Here is a 17365-nt window from a genome sequence, read left to right as displayed (position 1 = left end):
AAGGGACTGAATATAAACTGGCTCTATACGCCGACGACTTACTCGCAATAATCTCAAAACTGGTCACTTCTTTGCCGAACCTGATGGTAGAATTTGAGAAGTTTGGAGCCCTCTCTAACTTCAAAATAAATTATTCCAAATCTATTGCCATGAATTTAACTACCCTTCCTGATATAGTAGAGGGTCTGAAACACGCCTTCCCCTTTACCTGGCACGACCACAAATTAAAATATTTGGGGGTGATGCTGACCAAAGATTTATCCAAATTATTCTCCCTAAATTTTAACCCCTTATTGGCTAGGCTTCGCCTAGATTTCCAGAAGTGGAAGAAACTAAGACTGTCCTGGTTCGGCAGGATTAATGTTGTCAAAATGAACGCCCTCCCCAGGATACTATTCTTTCTCCAGACCCTCCCGATACACATCCCCCTACTTTGGCTCCGAGACGTCCAGAATCTTATTTGCGTTTTTATATGGGGATGTAAGACACCCAGGTTTAAAAACGACATTTTATTGAGGAGAAAACATCAAGGGGGGCAACAACTCCCACATATTTCTAATTACTACCATGCAGTGCACTTGAATAGGATTCTGGAATGGACGCGTGCTAAAGACCGCAAACAATGGGTCCTGCTAGAAGAAGGCTGTCTTCCACATTATATTGAAATAGCACCTTGGCTTCCCACCCTTCCGAAAGTTACACACCCCACGGTCTCCCCCACGCTTAAATTATGGGCCACGCTGAGGTCCCAGAGCCATATATCCTCCAAATGGTTCCCCCTAACCTCCCTTCTCCATAACTCAGAATTTGCTCCAGGTCTTCACGGGACAGCTTTTGCTCCATGGGCGGAAGCTGGGATATTTAGAGTCGGTCAGCTGGTGAGCTCGGGTAGGGTGCGCTCCTTTTCAGATGTTCAGTCTGCTTGAAACCTACATAGTGCGAGTTTTGGAGGTTCCGGCAGGTTCATCATTTCATATCATCCTCTAAGAACCTCTCTGACATAACTAGGGATCTCACTGGGTTTGAAAGACTATGCACTTCTCCTAATTCTCCCACACATACTATTTCACAAATCTGTACGCTGATCATGGAAAACTTTTTCCAGCAACCTCCTGCATTTGTGGCTTCCTGGGAGAGGGAACTGTCAGGGCTACCTACGCAGATCAATTGGGATTCCGTATTTAACAACGCCCAGGTGAGTTCTTTATGCTTATCGACATTGGAAACCCTCTATAAACTTATATATAGGTGGTATCAGTGGCGGAACAAGCAAGCGGTGGGCCCAGGTGCGACAAAATGCTTTGGGCCCCCCCCCATCCAAGTCCACCCCAGGGGCAGTGCGCGCCGTAGGCGCGCGCAAAAATACATAGTGGCGTGGCTTCGTGGGGAAGGGGTGTGGCCACAATATAATACCAACACAGTAGTCTCCATTATTCAAATTACGCCGCACAGTAGCACCACTACACCAGGTAGAGACCCTTTTGCGGAAAATGTGGTCTTAGGAAAAGAGCGAAAGACAAAGAGCTGCTATATGTCTTTTCCAGGGCACACTTTGAAAAATATGTGATAAGTTATAAAAATGTGGGTGAATTAATACGTAACTTTTATTGTTATATACTTACTAAAAGGGAGGAAGCGAATAAACAAATTGGAGGCGAAAAAATATTGTTTAGAAGGGCGAAAATATGTTTACTCCCTTTATGTATCAAAAAAGAAATTTTTAATTTGTTTCTGAATTTGAACAAATATTAATGGGAGTAAGTGGGCTCCACGCGGTTAAGTTGTATCATACCTGAGTATCCAAGTCAAACAAGAGACCCGAAAGTGCACACAGAGCTGGAACGGCTCATTGATATGAGAATAAAATACCTACGGTACCTAGTATTCCCTGGTGGTCTCCCAACCGGGTACTGACCAGGCCCTACAGTGTATGGCTTCCAAGATCAGACGAGGTTGGGCATACTCAGTGCGGTTTGACCGTAGGTGAGTGAGTCTCAAATTGTGTGCAATCAGTTCCAGTGTGTGGTTATTTCGGGCAAATATGATAATTGAGATGCTCTAATGATAATTGCTCCCCTAAAAATGTAAGGGGAGATGAGGATGGTACTGTGCAGTGGAAAAATAGACCTTATTCGATTGGGTATTGTTTAAACCCTTATAGCAGGGGTGGCCAAACCAGTCCTCGAGATCTACCAACAGTACACATTTTCCAGATCACCTAGCTGGTGCACAGGTGTAGTCATTACTAATTAAGATGTGCTGCATTCATTCCTAACTGACAATTCTACAGGTCTCCAGGAGGCCTGGAAAACATGAACTGTTGGTAGATCTCGAGGACCGGTTTGGCCAGCCCTGCCTTATAGGGATCTGTCATTAATGATCCTTAAGGAATGGTGTCTCCACTGAGTATTCCTGAAAAGTCACATCACAGCTGTATATTCGAATAGCATGAGGAAAATATGTCACTTTTTCTCAAAAAATAATAACAACATATGCTGTTGGTTGTGCTTGGTATCAGAATAGTAGATAAATCAAATAACCCCTTGTAATGAGCACAAATGGTGTTTACAGCTACATGCTGATAGTCCGTCTGTGTATGGAAAGAGTGTTAGCCCCACTGTGTCCTTGAGTTTGCTGAGGCACAGTGGAGGAACACTGTGCTCATGTAGGGACCCCCCTGGTGAAAAATGAGAAAGCTAATTGCGGTACTGTGTTAGCTGGGTACCTCGCTCGGTTGTAAATTTCAAACCTTTTGTCCAGATGTCTGTATACATTGGTGGGCAGTGCGAGATCCGCGGCGTCTGGTGGGTATAAGTAGCAATTTTTTCAGCCAGGGAGGATCCGGGTTGTGGAGCCGATGTTCACGGTCCGCGCAACCGGAAGTTCGGGCGCCGGGACCGGAAGTGAACGTACGTTTCGCTCTGGGAGCTTGATCACCTGATCGCCTCTTTTGCACCTTACAGCGAACAGATTCCTCTTTTTACACATTACAGCAGACAGCGTGCCCTTTTTACACATAACGGCAGACAGCGTACCCTTTTTACACATAACGGCAGACCGCGTGCCCTTGTTACACATTACGGCAGACAGCGTGCCCTTTTTACACATTACGGCAGACAGCGTGCCCTTGTTACACATTACGGCAGATTCCCCTTTTTACACAGTGCGGCAGGCAGTCCCCCCTTTTTACACATTGTGGCAGGTAGTCCCCCCTTTTTACACATTGTGGCAGGCAGTCCCCCCTTTTTACACATTGCGGCAGGTAGTCCCCCCTTTTTACACATTGCGGCAGGTAGTCCCCCCTTTTTACACATTGCGGCAGGTAGTCCCCCCTTTTTACACATTGCGGCAGGCAATCCCCCCTTTTTACACAGTGCGGCAGGTAGTCCCCCCTTTTTACACAGTGCGGCAGGTAGTCTCCCATTTTTACACATTGCGGCAGCCAGGCACAAGAAAGAAAGAAGGAAAGAAAAAGAAAGAAAGAAAGAAAGAAAGAAAGAAAGAAAGAAAGAAAGAAAGAATTATACTTACCCTCTCTGTTGGCTCAGGCTCCTCGGTGCAGCTTCCCGGGCAGTAGAGAAGAAGGAGGAGGGAGGTGGAGGAGGGAGCCGCAGCAACGCTGTGTTACTGGTGGAGGCGCTGCTGCTGCTGCCCCTCTGCTTCCCTATAGGCTGTTCTCGGAAGACAGCCTATAGGGAAGCAGAGGGGCAGCAGCAGCAGCGCCTCCACCAGTAACAAAGCGCTGCTGCGGCTCCCTTCTCCGCCTCCCTCCTCCTCCTTCCCCCGTATGTACCGCTGCTCAGCTCCTATCTCCGGGCAGCTGTGCGCTGCGGGCAGCGGTTGCCCGCAGCGCACAGCGGCATGTAATGAGTCAGTTTGACTCATTACATGCTAGGGCCCCTGGACAGAGGCGGGCCCCAGTGCAGTGCACTGCCTGCACTGCCGGTAGTTCCGCCTCTGGGTGGTATAGGATCCCTCTTGTTCTCAACAAAATGTTTCCCTCTCTCTCGAATCTGTGTTGGAGATGCAGAAATGCCCCAGGGAGTTTCATACACATTTGGTGGGATTGCCCTCTTATAACTCCATTTTGGGCAGAGGTATTTAAGTGTTCCGAACAGATAGTGGGAGATGAGATCCTGAAAGACCCGGGTTTTTGGCTCCTCAATCACACCTCCGCAGAAACAAACTCCTATAAACACTCCCTGTTGAGACATCTTACCAACGCCGCAAAAGCGGTTGTTCCGATTCTTTGGAGATCCACCTCACTACCCTCGATTAAATTATGGTTCACGAAGATCGATTACTTTTTAGATATGGAAGACCTCATCTCCTTCTCATCTGGGAAAACCATTAACTTTACAACTATCTGGTTTCCCTGGTACGATTTTAAGGACACACCTTTGTATCGGTCCTACATAGTGACATGACCCCCTCCACATTCATATTCATATTCACATTCCGATTATGTATTTTTCTAAAATGTCTCAGAGCCTTATTCAGTGGAGACCCCCCCCTCGTCCCCCAAATGTCCCTTCCTTACCGCGCAGACACTTACACCCGATCCTACCTGTTCTAATTTCCCCCCTCTTTTTCCTTTTTCTTTCTTCTCTTCTCTCCATTTCTCCTCTTTCTCATTTTCCTATGCTGTTTTATTGAAATGTCCCTCCTTTATAAGTTTTGATGTAAGCAAAGCAGACAAATTATTTTTTATACTCTGAGCGCTCTATTTGTAAGAGTGCTGACGTATATGACATGTGATGTTTTTGTGTCCCCCCCCCCCCCCCCTTAACTGGGAAAGTATTGCTGTAATGTTTTGTCTGCTGCTTTAATTAATTAATAAAAACAGTTTACACAAAAAAAAAAAAGGGAGCACATCTAGGGTTTTCTTAGAATCCAGATCCACAGACCAGGATCGTAATCAAATAATTCGGTGAGCCAAAATGGACGTAGTAGAAGCCTTGGCCGCCAGAATACCGGCATCAGAAGCCGCCCCCTTAATGTAATGAGAAGCTGTGACAATATACGATAGACATTGTCTAGCATTATCAGAAAAGTTGGAAGGCAGCTCCGCATCCACCTCCTGAGCCCACGCTTCAATAGCCTCTCCAGCCCATGTCGCTGCAAGAGTGGGCCGATACACAGTTCCTGCTAGGACAGGAATGGGGAACCTTTGGCCCTCCAGCTGTTGTAGAACTACACAACCCAGCATGCCTTGCAATAGTTTTAGCATGGCCAAATAGCAAAACTGTAGCAGGGTATGCTGGGATGTGTAGTTCAACAGCAGCTGGAAGGCCGAAGGTTCCCCACCTCTGTGCTAGGGTGTAAATCGTCTTTAAACAACTCTCCACACGCTTATCCGTCGGTTCTTTCAGAGACGTTACGGTAGTCACAGGCAGAGCTGAGGATACCAACAGCCGAGCCAGATGCGAATCCACCGGCGGGGGTGTTTCCCAATTCTTACTTAGCTCCGCAGCGAGGAGATAGCGAACCAGCATCTCCTTGTGAGGCGTGAATTTCTTTCTGAATTTCCCCAGGATTCCTGACGTATGTCAACTAAATGGTCAGAATGAGGTAAAACTTGTTTAATGACTTTCTGACGTTTAAATCTGTCCGGTTTCTTAGGGGCCGCGTCAGGCTCTGGGTCATCAGTAATTTGAAGAATGAGCCTAATAGCCTCCAATAAGTCAGGAACATCCACCTGTGAGACAGATTCCCCATCAGAAGTATCTGGATCAGTGTCTATGGGGTCAGTATAGACGCCATCCTCATCAGACGAGGTGTCTGGGATGTGGGTGGATTGTGTGGAAGTAATAGCCCGCTTAGAGGACCCCTTGGTCTTAGGCGGGCGAGGGCTAGATTTCTGTTTAGTCAGTGATTGGTACAATTGCTATAACTGAGTGGACAGGTGATCTCCCCATGGTGGATTAACCGCAGGGACCATAAGCGGTTGTACCGTCACATGAGGTCCCATAGGTGGCGTAAATTTAGTTACCAGCGTAATTAATAACGTGGAGAAAGTAGCCCAAGGTGGGTAATTTTGAACACCCGTTGCTACGGTCCCACTGGGGGGTAAGGAACCCCCAGAACCTGAACCGTCCACTGCTATGTTTTCCTCTAACGTGTCTGCAGCGTCACCACCACGCACTGTGGGATCAGCCGCAGCACCATTGCCCTCTGTAGCTGACATATCTGAAAGCTCAATGCAACACAGTACAATAACAGCAGCACAATACCTGACAAGAACCCCCTGTGCAGTGTATCAGCACAACCAGGGGATTCAAGAGATATATGGTAAATAAAAATAACAGAGAAAAATACACAATAAGCATATCCTGTGAACTGCATATATTAAACAATAACCCTGACGCACTTCGCCCCCTCAGGGTACAGAATATAGGGATAGCAGTAGGAGTGAGATACACAGAGTAGAGATCACACAGCAGCTATATGCACACACAGAGTCACATTGTACAATGCAGAAATTATAACATGCAATAAAACTGCACTGGACTAGCAATACAAAGCAACACTAAGTATAGCTATACACTCAATAGATATAACAATGCACAGTAAAGACTGGATGTATATCACAGGGTACTTGTACTATATAACAACAACTAAATGCACTCTTTCTGCTATGCCCGATTCTCACTATGCGACAGGGGACGGGTCGGCACATAGTCAGTATCGCACATAATGAGTGTGCTTGCAATACTGGCTATGGCCCTCATTCAAAGTTGTTCGCTCGTTTTTTTATTTTTTTGCAACGGAGCGATTAGTCGCTAATGCGCAATGTTCGCAGTGCGTCTGCGCCAAGTAAATTTGCTAATAAGTTTGGTATTTTACTCACGGCATTACGAGGATTTTCCTTCGTTCTGGTGATCGGAGTGTGATTGACAGGAAGTGGGTGTTTCTGAGCAGAAACTAGCCGTTTTATGGGTGTGTGTGAAAAACGCTGCCGTTTCTGGGAAAAATGCGGGAGTGGCTGGAGAAACGGGGGAGTGTCTGGGCGAACGCTGGGTGTGTTTGTGACGTCAAACCAGGAACGAAACTGACTGAGCTGATCGCAGTGGCAGAGTAAGTGTCGCGCTACTCAGAAACTGCTAAGAAATTTCAATTCGCAATTTTGCGAATATTTAGTTCGCAATTCTGCTAAGCTAAGATTCACTCCCAGAGGGCGGCGGCTTAGCGTGTGCAATGCTGCTAAAAGCAGCTAGCAAGCGAACAACTCAGAATGAGGGCCTATGTGCGATTTTGGCTAAATGTCAATTTTGATTCTCTCTTCTATGCACAGTCTCTCTTTTCTTTCGATGCCGACCGCGCATCGGGATCGTCACCTTGCGATCTGCACTAACTTTTCTTACAATTCTGACTAATATATATATATATATATATATATAGTCGTGGAAAAGATAGGCGGCACTCCAGGATTTTAGTAGTGCCGCCTATCTTTTCCACGACTATCAATACCACGGAGGGCACCCAGGTCCTTTGCATGCTGCATCCAGCGAGTGCCGGGCTACCCCACAAACATATATATATATATATATATATATATTAGTCAGAATCGTAAGAAAGAAATCTCAGCGTGTGTACACACCCTGACACTGTCAGCAGACATGTAGATCACTTATGTGTCCTGTAAAATGCACAGTGCTGACATGCAGGCGGCTTTACAGAGGAGGATTTACCCAAACAGTTCCAGGATCAGCTCAGCTTGCTAGAAATGGTGCCCAAATGCTGACAGGCAGAGAGAGAGGGAGAGGGAGAGAAAGAGAGAGTGGGAAAGAGAGGGAGAGGGGGAAAGAGAAAGAGGGGGAGAGAGAGAGGAGGGGAGAGAGAGGGAAAGAGAGAGAGGGAAAGAGAGAGAGGGAGAGAGAGAGGGGGGAGGGGGAGAGAGAGAGAGAGAGAGAGGGGGGGGGGAGAGGGGGGTGGGGGAGAGCGAGAGAGAGAGAGAGAGAGAGAGGGGGGGAGAGTGAGAGAGAGGGGGGGGAGAGCGAGAGAGAGGGGGGGGAGCGAGAGAGAGGGGGGGAGCGAGAGAGAGGGGGAGAGGGGGGAGGGAGAGAGGGAAAGAGAGGGAGAGGGAATGCAGCTCCAGGGCGGGAACATTCACTCTAAGTGGCGCCCTGGGGCTGGGGGAGGGGCTACAGGTCAATGTCTTCTCCCCTTGCTGGACTTCACCACCGGGTACTGCGGGACATGTAGCAAACAGTTTTTAGTAAAACCAACCTGTGCCATTGCCCTGGTGGTCTAGTGGGGTCCCTGTACTACCACAGTGTCCACGGGATCCGTTCTGAAGATCGACAGTGCCTAGGTCGACAATGTTTAGGTCGACCACTATAGGTCGACAGTCACTAGGTCGACATGGATGGAAGGTCGACAGGGTTTCTAGGTCGACATGTGCTAGGTCGACAGGTCTAAAGGTCGACATGAGTTTTTTAAATTTATTTTATTTTTTTAATTTTTTCATACTTAACGATCCACGTGGACTACGATTGGAACGGTAAAGTGTGCCGAGCGAAGCGGTAGCGGAGCGAAGGCACCATGCGAGGGGACGCGGTGCGCTAATTTGGGATCCCGGTCACTTTCCTCATGTTGACCTTTACACCTGTCGACCTAGCACATGTCGACCTAGAAACCCTGTCGACCTTCCATCCATGTCGACCTAGTGACTGTCGACCTATAGTGGTCGACCTAAACATTGTCGACCTAGGCACTGTTGATAAAACGAACCACACCCAGTGTCCACGCCAGCACGCGCGGCCCGCCTCCCACGCTGGATCGCGGTTTCCAGCGGCTTCCGCCTGGGGGACCCTCTTACCTCCTCCCTGAGTACGGCCATGCGATCCTGGAGAGCTGTAGCGGGGTGTGTGACTGACTGAAGGATACCGGAGCCTCCGCTGTAGATACCCGGCAACCAGGGCGCGGGAGTGTACAGCGTCGCTGGGGGAGGTGATGGAGCGGCAGCAGGAGATGTCTAACGGACATCTGACACTCAGTGTCTCTGCTGCAGCCGTTGAAGTCTTCATTTTTCACTTGAAAAAGCTCTTCTGAGGGAGGGAGCAGCCCCCCTGTTGTATGCCTGCACTGCATGGCACCAACTACAAAACTGAGCTCCTGTGCACAGAGGCGGGGTTATAGCGGAGGCTGGGCTATAGAGAAGGCGGTGCTATGCATTCTGGGAACAGTCACAGCTTTTAGCCTGTTGGTGCCTCGGATCAAGATCCTACTCTACACCCCTATGTTATTCCCTGTGGAACCCAGTGTACCATGCAGCAGGAAAAAAAAAACAAAACACTATAATGACATTTGCATACAATCTAATTAAACTGAGGTGAAACAGTATAATATCAGTGTAATACACACAGCTCCTCTACAGATCATATAGTGACAGTCATTTTGGTATATTGGTGAGACCCTAAATCCCACCTACCTGATCCTCCTGTGGGATCCTGTGATTCTCCTCTGTACAATCCTGGGAATACAGAGGACGGGGACATCTCTCTGGGGTATCTCTGTTACTGGGCCCATCTGTAGGAGACACACAGTGACTGAGTACAATGTATATATGTGATTATCAGATGATGTGTGTATATAGGGGGCCCCATACCTGCTCTCCCCTGTACAATACATGACAGTCTCCTCTTACCCAGTGATGTGAGGGGCCGGTGATTCTCCATCATCACGTCCTTGTACAGACCCCTGTGTTCCTCTATATACTCCTCCTCCTGCATGGAGACATAGACAGTGACATCCTGACACCTTATAGGAACCTGACACACACAGTGATACAGTCATCACCCAGACACATCCCCTGGTGTTACTGTATAATGCCCCATTCCCAGCAGTCACCTCTCCAGTCATCACCCAGACACATCCCCCGGTGTTACTGTATAATGTCCCATTCCCAGCAGTCATCTCTCCAGTCATCACCCAGACACATCCCCCGGTGTTACTGTATAATGTCCCATTCCCAGCAGTCATCTCTCCAGTCATCACCCAGACACATCCCCTGGTGTTACTGTATAATGCCCCATTCCCAGCAGTCACCTCTCCAGTCACCACCCAGACACGTCCCCTGGTGTTACTGTATAATGTCACATTCCCAGCAGTCACCTCTCCAGTCATCACCCAGACACATCCCCTGGTGTTACTGTATAATGCCCCATTCCCAGCAGTCACCTCTCCAGTCATCACCCAGACACATCCCCTGGTGTTACTGTATAATGCCCCATTCCCAGCAGTCACCTCTACAGTCATCACCCAGACACATCCCCTGGTGTTACTGTATCATGTCCCATTCCCAGCAGTCACCTCTCCAGTCATCACCCAGACACGTCCCCCGGTGTTACTGTATAATGCCCCATTCCCAGCAGTCACCTCTCCAGTCATCACCCAGACACATCCCCTGGTGTTACTGTATAATGCCCCATTCCCAGCAGTCACCTCTCCAGTCATCACCCAGACACATCCCCTGGTGTTACTATATAATGTCCCATTCCCAGCAGTCACCTCTCCAGTCATCACCCAGACACGTCCCATGGTGTTACTGTATAATGTCCCATTCCCAGCAGTCACTTCTCCAGTCATCACCCAGACACGTCCTCTGGTGTTACTGTATAATGCCCCATTCCCAGCAGTCACCTCTCCAGTCATCACCCAGACACATCCCCTGGTGTTACTGTATAATGTCCCATTCCCAGCAGTCACCTCTCCTGTCATCACCCAGACACATCCCCCGGTGTTACTGTATAATGCCCCATTCCCGGCAGTCACCTCTCCAGTCATCACCCAGACACATCCCCCGGTGTTACTGTATAATGTCCCATTACCGGCAGTCACCTCTCCAGTCATCACCAGACACATCCCCTGGTGTTACTGTATAATGCCCCATTCCCAGGAGTCACCTCTCCAGTCATCACCCAGACACATCCCCCGGTGTTACTGTATCATGTCCCATTCCCAGCAGTCACCTCTCCAGTCATCACACAGACACGTTCCCTGGTGTTACTGTATAATGTCCCATTCCCAGCAGTCACCTCTCCAGTCATCACCCAGACACATCCCCTGGTGTAACTGTATAATGTCCCATTCCCAGCAGTCACCTCTCCAGTCATCACCCAGACACATCCCCTGGTGTTACTGTATAATGCCCCATTCCCAGCAGTCACCTCTCCAGTCATCACCCAGACACATCCCCTGTCCCATTCCCAGCAGTCACCTCTCCAGTCATCACCCAGACACATCCCCTGGTGTTACTGTATAATGCCCCATTCCCAGCAGTCACCTCTCCAGTCATCACCCAGACACAGCCCCTGGTGTTACTGTATAATGTCCCATTCCCAGCAGTCACAGTGACATCAGTTATATCTATAGTAATAATAAAGGGACATGACTGGGGAGGTGAGGAGTTCTGGGAGCGTCACAGTGACGTCACTTTTATCTTTGGTAATTGGTAATTACACACAGACATTGATATGCCCCTTTTACCACAGCAGGTGACAAACAGAAAGGCAGGAGGCAGCAGGGGAGTGGGGTATGGGAGGCCAGGGGCAGCAGGAGAGGGGGGTATGGCAGGCAGGGAGCAGCAGGGCAGGAGAGGGGGGTATGGGAGGTAGGCAGGGGGCAGAGGGGTATGGGAGGAAGGGGGTAGCAGGGTAGGGGGATATTGGAGGCAGGGGGTAGCAGGAGAGGGGGTATGGGAGGCAGGGGGCAGCAGGAGAGGAGGGTATGGGAGGCAGGGGGCAGCAGGGCATGGGGTATAGGGGGCAGCAGGGCAGGGGGTATGGGAGGCAGGGGAGGGGGTATGGCAGGCAGGGAGCAGCAGGGCAGGGGGGTATGGAAGGCAGGGAGCAGCAGAGGAGGGGGTATGGCAGGCAGGGAGCAGCAGGGCAAGGGGTATGGGAGGCAGGCAGGGCAGGGGGTATGGGAGGCAGGGGGCAGCAGGGCAGAGGGGTATGGGAGGCAGGCAGGGCGGTATGGGAGCAGCAGGGGAGGGGGGGTATGGGAGGCAGGGAGCAGCAGGGGAGGGGGGTATGGAAGGCAGGGGGCAGCAGGGCAGGGGGGTATGGGAGGCAGGCAGGGCAGGGGGGTATGGAAGGCAGGCAAGGGGGTATGGGAGGCAGCAGGGCAGGGGGGTATGGCAGGCAGGGGGCAACAGGGGAGGGGGTATAGGAGGCAGGGGGCAGCAGGAGTGTGTGGTATGGGAGGCCGGGGGCAGCAGGGTATAGGGGGCAGCAGGGGAGGGGGTATGACCGGCAGGGAGCAGCAGGGCAGGTTGTATAGGGGGCACAGGGGAGGGAGGTATGGCAGGCAGGGAGCAGCAGGGCAGGTTGTATAGAGGGCAGCAGGGTAGGGAGGTATGGGAGGCTGGGGCAACAAGGGAGGCAGGGAGCAGCAGGGTGGTATGGGAGGCAGGGAGCAGCAGGGGAGGGGGTATGGGAGGCAGGCAGAGAGACAGGAGCAGCAGGAGAGTGGGGTATGGGAGACGGGGCAGCAGGAGAGGAGAGTATGGGAGGCAGGGGCAGCAGGGGGGTATAGGGGGCAGCAGCGGAGGGGCTATGGGAGGCAGGGGGCAGCAGGGTATAGGGGGAAGCAGGGTAGGGGGATATGGCAGGCAGGGAGCAGCAGGGAGGGGGGTATGGAAGGCAGGGAGCAGCAGAGGAGGGGGTATGGCAGGCAGGGAGCAGCAGGGCAAGGGGGTATGGGAGGCAGGAAGGGCAGGGGGGTATGGGAGGCAGGGGGCAGCAGGGCAGAGGGGTATGGGAGGCAGGCAGGGCGGTATGGGAGCAGGGAGCAGCAGGGGAGGGGGGGTATGGGAGGCAGGGAGCAGCAGGGCAGGGGGGTATGGGAGGCAGCAGGGCAGGGGGGTATGGAAGGCAGGCAAGGGGGTATGGGAGGCAGCAGGGCAGGGGGGTATGGCAGGCAGGGGGCAGCAGGGGAGGGGGTATAGGAGGCAGGGGGCAGCAGGAGTGTGTGGTATGGGAGGCCGGGGGCAGCAGGGTATAGGGGGCAGCAGGGGAGGGGGTATGACAGGCAGGGAGCAGCAGGGCAGGTTGTATAGGGGGGCAGCAGGGGAGGGAGGTATGGCAGGCAGGGAGCAGCAGGGCAGGTTGTATAGAGGGCAGCAGGGTAGGGAGGTATGGGAGGCTGGGGCAACAAGGGAGGCAAGGAGCAGCAGGGTGGTATGGGAGGCAGGGAGTAGCAGGGGAGGGGGTATGGGATGCAGGCAGGGAGACAGGAGCAGCAGGAGAGTGGTGTATGGGAGACGGGGCAGCAGGAGAGGAGAGTATGGGAGGCAGGGGCAGCAGGGCAGGGGGTATAGGGGGCAGCAGCGGAGGGGCTATGGGAGGCAGGGGGCAGCAGGGTATAGGGGGAAGCAGGGTAGGGGGATATGGCAGGCAGGGAGCAGCAGGGCAGGGGGGTATGGGAGGCAGGCGAGGGGGTATGGGAGGCAGGGGGCAGTAGGGGAGGGGGGTACGGCAGGCAGGGGGCAGCAGGAGAGGGGTATGGGAGGCAGGGGGTAGCAGGGCATGGGAGGCCGGGGAAGCAGGAGTGTGTGGTATGGGAGGCCGGGGCAGCAGGGTATAGGTGACAGCAGGGGAGGGGGGTATGGTAAACAGAAGCAGCAGGGCAGGGGGTATAGGGGCAGCAGGGGAGGGAGGTATGGGAGGCTGGGGCAACAGGGGAGGTAGGGAGCAGCAGGGCGGTATGAGAGGCAGGGAGCAGCAGGGGAGGGGTATGGGAGGCAGGCAGGGGAGCGAGGTATGGGAGGCAGGGGCAGCAGGAGAGCGGGGTATGGAGGCAGGGGGCAGCAGGAGAGGGGGGTATGGGAGGCAGGGGGCAGCAGGAGAGGGGGGTATGGGAGACGGGGCAGCAGGAGAGGAGAGTATGGGAGGCAGGGGCAGCAGGGCAGGGGGGTATAGGGGGCAGCAGCGGAGGGGCTATGGGAGGCAGGGGGCAGCAGGGTATAGGGGGAAGCAGGGTAGGGGGATATGGCAGGCAGGGAGCAGCAGGGCAGGGGGGTATGGGAGGCAGGGGGCAGTAGGGGAGGGGGGTATGGCAGGCAGGGGGCAGCAGGAGAGGGGGTATGGGAGGCAGGGGGTAGCAGGGCATGGAGGCCGGGGAAGCAGGAGTGTGTGGTATGGGAGGCCGGGCAGCAGGGTATAGGTGACAGCAGGGGAGGGGGGTATGGTAAACAGGAAGCAGCAGGGCAGGGGTATAGGGGGCAGCAGGGGAGGGAGGTATGGGAGGCTGGGGCAACAGGGGAGGTAGGGAGTAGCAGGGCGGTATGAGAGGCAGGGAGCAGCAGGGGAGGGGTATGGGAGGCAGGCAGGGGAGCGAGGTATGGGAGGCAGGGGCAGCAGGAGAGCGGGGTATAGGAGGCAGGGGCACAGGAGAGGGGGGTATGGGAGGCAGGGGGCAGCAGGAGAGGGGGGTATAGGGGGCAGCAGGGCAGGGGGTATGGGAGGCAGGGGGCAGAAGGGTAGGAGGATATGGCAGGCAGGGAGCAGCAGGGCAGGGGGGTATGGGAGTGTAGGGCAACTGTGGCGAAAGGGAGCAGCAGGGCAGGGGGGTATGTGATGCCGGAGCAGCAGGACAGGGGGCAGCATGGGTGGTATGGGAGGCCGGAGCAGCAGGGGAGGTGGGTATGGGAGGCAGGGGGCAGCAGGAGAGGGGGTATGGGAGGCAGGGGGCAGCAGGGTATAGTGGGCAGCAGGGGAGGGTGGTATGAAAGGCAGGGGGCAGCAGGGTATATGGGGAAGCAGGGGAGGGGGGTATGGAAGGCAGGGGGCAGCAGGGAGGGGGTATGGGAGGCAGGCAGGGGGAAACAGGGTAGGGGGGTATGGAGGCAAGCAGGAGAGGGGGGTATGGGAGGCAGGGGGCAGCAGGAGAGGGGGGTATGGGAGGCAGGGGCAGCAGGGCAGGGGGTATGGGAGGCAGGGGCAGCAGGGTATAGAGGGCAGCAGGACAGGGGGGTATGGGAGGCTAGGGCAACTGTGGCGAAAGGGAGCAGCAGGGCAGGGGGGTATGGGAGGCCGGAGCAGCAGGGGAGGCAGCAGGGGAGGGGGGTATGGGAGGCAGGGGGCAGCAGGGGAGGGGGGTATGGGAGGCCGGGGGTAGCAGGAGAGGGGGTATGGGAGGCAGGGGAAGCAGGAGTGTGTGGTATGGGAGGCCGGGGCAGCAGGGTATAGGTGACAGCAGGGGAGGGGGGTATGGTAAACAGTATGCAGCAGGGCAGGGGTATAGGGGGCAGCAGGGGAGGGAGGTATGGAGGCTGGGGCAACAGGGGAGGTAGGGAGCAGCAGGGCGGTATGAGAGGCAGGGAGCAGCAGGGGAGGGGTATGGGAGGCAGGCAGGGGAGCGAGGTATGGGAGGCAGGGGCAGCAGGAGAGCGGGGTATGGGAGGCAGGGGGCAGCAGGAGAGGGGGGTATGGGAGGCAGGGGGCAGCAGGAGAGGGGGGTATGGGAGACGGGGCAGCAGGAGAGGAGAGTATGGGAGGCAGGGGCAGCAGGGCAGGGGGGTATAGGGGGCAGCAGCGGAGGGGCTATGGAGGCAGGGGGCAGCAGGGTATAGGGGGAAGCAGGGTAGGGGGATATGGCAGGCAGGGAGCAGCAGGGCAGGGGGGTATGGGAGGCAGGCGAGGGGGTATGGGAGGCAGGGGGCAGTAGGGGAGGGGGGTATGGCAGGCAGGGGGCAGCAGGAGAGGGGGTATGGGAGGCAGGGGGTAGCAGGGCATGGGAGGCCGGGGAAGCAGGAGTGTGTGGTATGGGAGGCCGGGGCAGCAGGGTATAGGTGACAGCAGGGGAGGGGGGTATGGTAAACAGGAAGCAGCAGGGCAGGGGTATAGGGGGCAGCAGGGGAGGGAGGTATGGGAGGCTGGGGCAACAGGGGAGGTAGGGAGCAGCAGGGCGGTATGAGAGGCAGGGAGCAGCAGGGGAGGGGTATGGGAGGCAGGCAGGGGAGCGAGGTATGGGAGGCAGGGGCAGCAGGAGAGCGGGGTATAGGAGGCAGGGGGCACAGGAGAGGGGGGTCATGGGAGGCAGGGGCAGCAGGAGAGGGGGGTATAGGGGGCAGCAGGGCAGGGGGTATGGGAGGCAGGGGGCAGAAGGGTAGGAGGATATGGCAGGCAGGGAGCAGCAGGGCAGGGGGGTATGGGAGTGTAGGGCAACTGTGGCGAAAGGGAGCAGCAGGGCAGGGGGGTATGTGATGCCGGAGCAGCAGGACAGGGGGCAGCATGGGTGGTATGGGAGGCCGGAGCAGCAGGGGAGGTGGGTATGGGAGGCAGGGGGCAGCAGGAGAGGGGGTATGGAGGCAGGGGGCAGCAGGGTATAGTGGGCAGCAGGGGAGGGTGGTATGAAAGGCAGGGGGCAGCAGGGTATAGGGGGAAGCAGGGGAGGGGGGTATGGAAGGCAGGGGGCAGCAGGGGAGGGGGTATGGGAGGCAGGCAGGGGGAAACAGGGTAGGGGGGTATGGGAGGCAAGCAGGAGAGGGGGGTATGGGAGGCAGGGGGCAGCAGGAGAGGGGGTATGGGAGGCAGGGGGCAGCAGGGCAGGGGTATGGGAGGCAGGGGCAGCAGGGTATAGAGGGCAGCAGGACAGGGGGGTATGGGAGGCTAGGGCAACTGTGGCGAAAGGGAGCAGCAGGGCAGGGGGGTATGGGAGGCCGGAGCAGCAGGGGAGGCAGCAGGGGAGGGGGGTATGGGAGGCAGGGGCAGCAGGGGAGGGGGGTATGGGAGGCCGGGGGTAGCAGGAGAGGGGGTATGGGAGGCAGGGGGAAGCAGGAGTGTGTGGTATGGGAGGCCGGGGCAGTAGGGTATAGGTGACAGCAGGGAGGGGGGTATGGTAAACAGTATGCAGCAGGGCAGGGGGTCTAGGGGGCAGCAGGGGAGGGAGGTATGGGAGGCTGGGGCAACAGGGGAGGTAGGGAGCAGCAGGGTGGTATGAGAGGCAGGGAGCAGCAGGGGAGGGGTATGGGAGGCAGGCAGGGGAGCGAGGTATGGGAGGCAGGGGCAGCAGGAGAGCGGGGTATGGGAGGCAGGGGGCAGCAGGAGAGGGGGGTATGGGAGGCAGGGGGCAGCAGGAGAGGGGGGTATGGGAGACGGGGCAGCAGGAGAGGAGAGTATGGGAGGCAGGGGCAGCAGGGCAGGGGGGTATAGGGGACAGCAGCGGAGGGGCTATGGGAGGCAGGGGGCAGCAGGGTATAGGGGGAAGCAGGGTAGGGGGATATGGCAGGCAGGGAGCAGCAGGGCAGGGGGGTATGGGAGGCAGGGGGCAGTAGGGGAGGGGGGTATGGCAGGCAGGGGGCAGCAGGAGAGGGTGTATGGGAGGCAGTGGGTAGCAGGGCATGGGAGGCCGGGGAAGC

General features: G+C 55.1%; 1 protein-coding gene and 1 pseudogene across 1 annotated transcript in view; one reads left to right on the top strand and one right to left on the bottom strand.

Annotated features, from left to right (window-relative positions):
• The window catches only part of LOC134984596 (gastrula zinc finger protein XlCGF57.1-like), a gene marked incomplete at its 3' end in the record, with an annotated part of 179930 nt that overhangs the window by 130451 nt on the left and 32114 nt on the right, over positions 1-17365 (top strand). The gene's annotated exons all lie outside the window — the stretch shown is intronic.
• Positions 1867-1985, bottom strand: LOC134984599 (5S ribosomal RNA; annotated as a pseudogene).

This window comes from Pseudophryne corroboree (genome assembly GCF_028390025.1).
Source record: "Pseudophryne corroboree isolate aPseCor3 chromosome 3 unlocalized genomic scaffold, aPseCor3.hap2 SUPER_3_unloc_69, whole genome shotgun sequence".
NCBI lineage: Eukaryota > Metazoa > Chordata > Amphibia > Anura > Myobatrachidae > Pseudophryne > Pseudophryne corroboree.
Note: the sequence above shows the minus strand (reverse complement) of the source record. Positions and strands in the feature narration are given on the sequence as shown.